Genomic DNA, 7,530 nt, shown 5'->3' on the forward strand with positions numbered 1-7,530 from the left:
CTTGCTCAGGAGAAGCATAGTAAATGTCTTCCTCCACTCACTCTGTTTCTGAGTTCTTTCAGTGAGAAAGTGTTTATTGTACTAAAGGGCATCACACGTGATCTCTCCTAGGACACACTACCAGGAACACAACGGGAGGAGCACCTCGTCTGGGACTAACTTCCTGACCTTGTCTGAGAAGTCCTGTGATTTCCCCTACAGATGTGGCAAGGAGCATGTCCTGTGGATATTCCCAGGGTCTGCTATCAGGAAAGCAGCCAGCAGCCCATCCTGGACTAGCTCCCTAGCTTCCCTACCTGGGAAGTCCTGTGGTCCTGTGATCCCCACAGTCAAGTTTCTCACACTTAGCTTGAAAGAATTTGAGATCGAGGAAATCTGACCTTCCACAAAGAAGTTCCTAAAGGGAAAGCCCATGGCACTCTAAAGAGTTTTTCCAAAAGCCTGTCCCAGAGCTCAGTCCTGTCTCACCCCGGATGTCTTCCTCAAAAACTGTTGTGATTTATAATAAATAAGGAAACAAAGGTTCAAGCTTCTAATTATGTTGACTTAATGGCAGGGCACTCAGCATCACAAGAAATCATAACCAGATCATCTTAGCAGGGACTGGACTTTGAATAAGGGTTCTATACATATCTTTGTACATTATATGAAAATAGCAAACAAGATATAAACCAGGGTGTAGGATTAGACAATGTGATTTGCTATGGGAGGAAAAATTAGGGACTTTACAATTTGGGATGGGGAGAGTAAGTTTTAGGTCTTTCCCAGATATGAAAGAAGTTATCACTCAATTCCCACAAATGAGAAGGAAAGAATAGAAAATTAAACTCATGTCTAAATGGAGTCAATTTTACAAAATGAAGCCTTTTCAGTTCACAGTTCCCACATGGAGCAGTGTCAGAGGACATCAGGAAAGAAATGCCAGGTAGAAAGTGCTTTAGCAATGAGACTTAAAGGAAACCAGGGATTATAAGAGGTGGATACAAAAGGAACAAAATTCTAGTCATGAGGAAAAAGTAGACCAGTAAGACAGATTAAGCCTTTGATGAAAAGCAATTAGCTTGGCTGAATCATAGATTATGGAGGAAAGGCAGATATAAGAAAATTATAAAAATAGGAAGTACTAGACTATGAAGGTCTTTAAAAGTCAAACTAACAATTTTGTTTTTGATACTGGAATAAGGAGTCCCATGAATATATTGAGTAGGGAATATTAATGGATACACTTATGATTGACGGGGGAATCACTTTAGCAGCTGTGCAAAGGTAGAATTGGATTGGGGAGAGACCTGAGGCAGGGAGAACAATTAAAAAATCTCCAAGGCACAAGAGTAAACAGAAAAATTCTGCTTCATCATGTAACCTTGAAATAGTTAGATGTACTTTTGATTTGAGTTTGAAAGCAGATCTCCAAATAGTTCATGGGGAAGCAACTTAACAGAAGAGTGATGAATTTGAGGTAAGCAGAAACTAGGATTCTAATTAGACTTCTGGCACTCAAACTCCATGAGTCTCATTCTCCTCATCCATAAAATGGGGACAATAAAACTCAGGGTGTTACCCATATGAAGCCTATAGCATGAATAATATGATAGATAAATTATGTATGTGACCTTCTCATCTCAAAGTATACTACAGACAGCCTTTATACAGATTATGGTTCTGTAGAACTGCTTTAAGAATCAAGTCATTTTGCACAATCATATGCCAACAAATCTGAGAATCTTAACCAAGGGGATGAATGTTTATAATAATAAAAATGATAATTGCACAGATTGAAAGGAGAGTAAATATGATACTTAACCCTATTCAAGAAAAAGAAATTGAGGAAGATACAGCGGCAGGACAGGGGAGGGGAGGGCTACCCAGAGAGTGGGGGAAGGGTCTGGTCCCAGCATCTCTGGATGTCTGGTTTTGGCTGAGAACATGTCCCAGGCAGTCAGAAACAGGAAAGTGGTAGATTATTCACAGTTTAAGGAATCTGATGATGCAGATGAAAATCATGGAAGAGATTCAACCCTTCCAGCTAAGAAAATCTGATCATCACCCTGAGAGGCTAGAAATAAATGGTGTTCTGGAAAATATTCACAGGAATATAGTGAGGATGCTGAAGAAAAAGATATGAAGACCAAGAAGGATCACTCACACTCACCAGAGGATAGTGAAGAAGATCCCAAAAATATTCACCAGCAGCATCAGGCAGCATCCAAAGCAGATGCTCATGGAAGATCTGGTCAGGGAAGATGAGGCACCATGCCAGGAGAAAGGTTCTGGCACTGATGAAGACTTCCTAAAGGAAGATGATGATGACAGTGATTATGAAAATTTAGAGGGGAGGAGCCAAGATGGCAGAGTAGAAAGACACACATATGCTAGCTCCAAACCCACAGCCCATAAATAACCTGTAAAGAAGAACTCCCAAAAAATTCTGGAGCAGCAGAAGCCACAGAACAATAGGGCTGACGAGATTTCTGTTCCAGAGAGCCCTGAAAACCTGACGCGAAAGGTTCATTGCGCTCCAGACCCAGAGCAGAGCTCAGCCCTGCCTTGGCCACGCAGCACCAAGAGGAGCACATCCAAGCAGGCTTAAGGGACAGAATCTCCAGCAGCCACACAGGTCCCTCCACCCACAGGCACCGGGAGTGAGTGAGAGAGCCTTTTTGGCTCACCAAGAGGGGAGCGGAGTGTCTCCATAACTCAGGCCCACTCGGGAGGCAGCAGTGGAGGCGGCAGCAGACCAGGGCTCCCAAAGCAGGCAGGAGCTTGGATCCATTGTTGAAGGTCTCAGGATAAACCCCTGAGGGAACTAAGCCCTGTGTGGCCCGACCCAAGCAGCTGAACTTAATATCACACTGACTAGCAACTCTGCCTCCACACAAAGCCCTGAGGCTGGGAAGCAGCATTTGAATCTCAGACCCCAAGCCCTGGCTGCATGGATCTGGAGGTTAGGTAGGTGTGAAGAGGAAGCTCAGAAGTCAAATCACTGGCTGGGAAAATGCCCAGAGAAGGGGAAAAAAATAAGACTATAGAAGGTTACTTTCTTGGTGAACAGATATTTCCTCCCTTCCTTTCTAATGAGGAAGAACAATGCTTACCATCAGGGAAAGACAAAGAAATGAAGGTTTTCTGTATCCTAGCCCATCCAATGGACTCAGGCAATGGAAAAGCTCAAAAAGGATTTTGAAAATCAAGTAAGGGAGGTGGAGGAAAAACTAGGAAGGGAAATGAGAGAGATGCAAGAAAAGCATGAGAAGCAGGTCAACACCTTGCTAAAGGAGACCCCAAAAAATGCTGAAGAGAATACCATCTTGAAAAATAGGTTAACTCAATTGGCAAAAGAGATTCAAAGAGCCAATGAGGAGAAGACACCTTTAAAAAAAGCAGAATTAGTCAAATGGAAAAGGAAGTTCAAAAGCTCACTGAAGAAAATAGTTCTTTAAAAATTAGAATGAAACAGATGGAGGCTAATGACTTTATGAGAAACCAAGAAATCACAAAACAAAACCAAAAGAATGAAAAAATGGAAGATAATGTGAAATATCTCATTGGAAAAACAACTGACCTGGAAAATAGATCCAGGAGAGACAATTTAAAAATTATGGGACTACCTGAAAGCCATGATCAGAAAAAGAGCCTAGACATCATCTTTCATGAAATTATCAAGGAAAACTGCCCTGAGATTCTAGAACCAGAGGGCAAAATAAGTATTCAAGGAATCTACCAATCACTGCCTAAAAGAGATCCAAAAAGAGAAACTCCTAGGAACATTGTGGCCAAATTTCAGAGTTCCCAGGTCAAGGAGAAAATATTGCAAGCAGCTAGGAAGAAACAATTCAAGTATTGTGGAAATACAATCAGGATAACACAAGATCTAGCAGCTTCTATATTAAGGGATTGAAGGAAGTGGAATATCATATTCCAGACATCAAAGGAACTAGGACTAAAACCAAGAATCACCTACCCAGCAAAACTGAGTATAATACTTCAGGGGAAAAATTGGTCTTTCAATGAAACAGAGGACTTTCAAGCATTCTTGATGAAAAGACCAGAGCTGAAAAGAAAATTTGAGTTTCAAACACAAGAATGAAGAGAAGCATGAAAAGGTAAACAGCAAAGACAAATCATAAGGGACTTACTAAAGTTGAACTGTTTACATTCCTACATGGAAAGACAATATTTGTAACTCTTGAAACTTTTCAGTATCTGGGTATTTGGTGAGATTACACACACACACACACACACACACACACACACACACACACACACACACAGAGAGAGCACAGAGTGAATTGAATAGGATGGAATCATATATTTAAAAAATGAAATTAAGTTGTGAGAGAGAAATATATCGAGAGGAGAAAGGGAGAAATGGAATGGGGCAAATTATCTCTCATAAAAGAGGCAAGCAAAAGACTTTTTAGTGGAGGGAAAAAGAGGGGAGGTAAGAGAAAAACATGAAGTTTACTCTCATCACATTCCACTACAGGAAGGAATAAAATGCACACTCATTTTGGTATGAAAACCTATCTTACAATACAGGAAACTGGGGGATAAGGGAATAAACAGGGTAGGGGGAATGATGGAAGGGAGGGAATGGGGAGGAGGGAGCAATTTGAGGTCGACACTCATGAGGAGGGACAGGATCAAAAGAGAGAATAGAAGTAATTGGTGGCAGGATAGCATGGAGGGAAATATAGTTAGTCTTACACAACACAACTATTATGGAAGTCATTTGCAAAACTACACAGATATGGCCTATATTGAATTGCTTGCCTTCCAAAGGGAATACGTGGGGAGGGAGGGATGAAGAGAAGTTGGAACTCAAAGTGTTAGGAGCAACTGTCGAGTACTGTTCTTGCTACTAGGAAATAAGAAATACAGGTAAAGGGGTATAGAAAGTTATCTGGCCCTACAGGACAAAAGAGAAGATAGGGACAAGGGAAGGGAGGGATGATAGAAGAGAGGGCAGACTGGTGGTAGGGGCAATTAGAATGCTTGGTGTTTTGGGGTGGGGGAGGGGACAAATGGGGAGAAAATTTGGAACCCAAAAATTTGTGAAAATGAATGTTAAAAGTTAAATAAATAAATTTAAAAAAGAAAGCAAAATAAAGAATGTAAAAATATGCTTAAAAAATAAAAATAAAGTACGTCTATGAAAAAGAAAAAGAAAATTCAAAAACAAAAAAATTGTGAAGAAATTCAAGCCTCAAAGGAAAGAAACCTAGGCTAAAGGCTACAGTGACACTAAGTCCAGTGAAAGGAAAAGGAAAAGTGAGCCATCCCACAGCATCAGAGGCATCAAAGGAAAAGACTCCTTCCCCCAAAGAAGAGGATATGCAGTTGGACAGCCCCCTCCCCCAGAAAAAAAAAATTCTGCTAGCCCTCTACCAGAAAAGTCTTGGGATGAAGGGTCTAAAGATGAAGTTCAATCTGAGGAAGGTTAAAGAGCAATCATTTGGGGAGATTTTATGTTTTTAAAAAGGGGATAAAAGAAAATCTACTTAGGCATAGCACATAATTTTGACTCTAGCTTGACTCATGAGTTTAGAGTGATTCCCCTTTCCATCCCTCCCCACCCTCTGGTGAGAGATAATAGCATCCTCCCACCTTTTAGAAGATAAAATTATAGTCATGTTTTTAAATTATCTTTCTCTATTAGCTACTCTTTCTTTCCCAGTCTCCAGTAAAAGCCATGGGAAAATAACCTATGGATTTATCACCTTACAAAAAAAAAAGAAAAATGAAAGAGTTATTACAGGTAAAACAATAAGATTTAAGATAAACCCTATTGGAATTTTAACTTTACTAAGAGTTATCAAGTTGAAGATGAACCCCAAAATCAATAAGGATTCCAAATGAAAATGGTTGTTCTTTATTTACTTGAATTAAAAGAAATAAAAATCACTATCATTAAAGATAAAAATATGTGTATACATATATATATATATATATATATTTAAATCATGAATCTAAACTTTCATTGAATAGATGAAAAGGTGATAAATGTAAAGACTACTCTAAGTTGCCCATATTTTTAACCCCATTTTGGACCAGGTCACATGATTTTTTGGTGTGGCTTTTGCTAATGTTTTGTTTTGTTTTATTCTATTTCACTCCTGGTCATCTCAAGGAGAATAGGAACAAGTAAGAAATCCTTTTGTCTTTCTAGGATCTTTAGGGAATTAAATGATGCTCAACCTACATATCAGGGGAGCAGGTGCATCAAAATCTAAGAGACTTTATTCCAGACTTGAATATACATGATTCATATTTTTAAAAATAAGTATGTATCTATTCTTTTTCTTGGAATAAATTTTATCAAGCATCAAAAGGAATTTAGATATCTACAGCAAGTTTGCTATACCACATCAAAGAGGATTTTTTTCTCAAACTGACAATGTTTAGGCTTTAAGACAAAAAAAATCTGTTTAATATGAAACTAGAAAGAGGGGAGGGGAAGGAAGGAAGGAAGGAAGAAAGAGAAGTTGAAAAGCCATCAATGAGCTCCCTAAGAAAAAAAATTCCTAGGAGCAGATGGATTCACATGAATGCTACCAAACACATAAAGAACAAATAATTCCAATACTATATAAACTATTTGGAAAAAGAGACTAAGAAGGAGCACTACTAAATTCCTTTATAACGCAAATATGGTGCTGATAACTACACCAGGAAAAGCAAAAAGAGAGAAAGAAAACTATAGACCAAATTCCCTAATGGATATTAATGTAGATTGCAGCAATACATCACAAAGATCATATACTATGACCAAGTGAGATTTATACCAGAAATTCAGAACTGGTTCAATATTAGGAAAACTCTCAGTATAATTGACCAAATCAATAAAAATTCACATAATTATCTCCACAGATTCAGAAAAAAAGTTTTTGATAAAAGAAAATGTCCATTCCTGTTGAAAATATTAGAAAGCATAATAATAAATGGAGCTTCACTTACAATGATAAATAGTATCTACATAAAATTATCATCAAGCATTATAAGCATTGGGCATAATCTAGAAATCTCAATAAGATCAAGAGTGAAGCAATGATACTCATTATCACCAATATCATTTAATATAATACTAGAAATGCTATCTATAGCAGTAACAGTGGAGAAAAATTGAAGGAATTAGAATAGGCAATGAGGAAACAAATCATCACTTTTTGCAGACAATATGATCATATACTTGAAAAAATCCTAGAGAAACAAATAAAACAACTAGCAAATAATTAACAACCTCAGAAAAGTGACGGGAAGAAAAATAAACCTACATAAATAAACCATCCATATTTCAGAATGTTACCAACTAAATCCAATAGGAAGAGACAAATTCCATTTAAAATAACTGAAGACAATACATAATACTTGGGAGTCTATCTACAAAGATAATGTCAGGAACTATGTGAACACAATTGTAAAACACTCTTCACATGAATAAAGTCATATCTAAACAATTGGAGAAATGTTAATTGTCCATTGGTAGGCTGAGCCACTATAATAAAAGGGATAATTTTACCTAAGTTAATT

The 7,530-nt window shown here is 38.0% G+C and overlaps 1 pseudogene; it reads left to right on the forward strand.

The window, feature by feature from the left end:
* The first annotated feature begins 1,926 nt into the window (after positions 1-1,926).
* On the forward strand, positions 1,927-5,444 carry LOC140532287 (nuclear ubiquitous casein and cyclin-dependent kinase substrate 1 pseudogene; annotated as a pseudogene).
* Positions 5,445-7,530: the final 2,086 nt, after the last annotated feature.

Source organism: Notamacropus eugenii, chromosome 3 (genome assembly GCF_028372415.1).
Source record: "Notamacropus eugenii isolate mMacEug1 chromosome 3, mMacEug1.pri_v2, whole genome shotgun sequence".
Taxonomy (NCBI): domain Eukaryota; kingdom Metazoa; phylum Chordata; class Mammalia; order Diprotodontia; family Macropodidae; genus Notamacropus; species Notamacropus eugenii.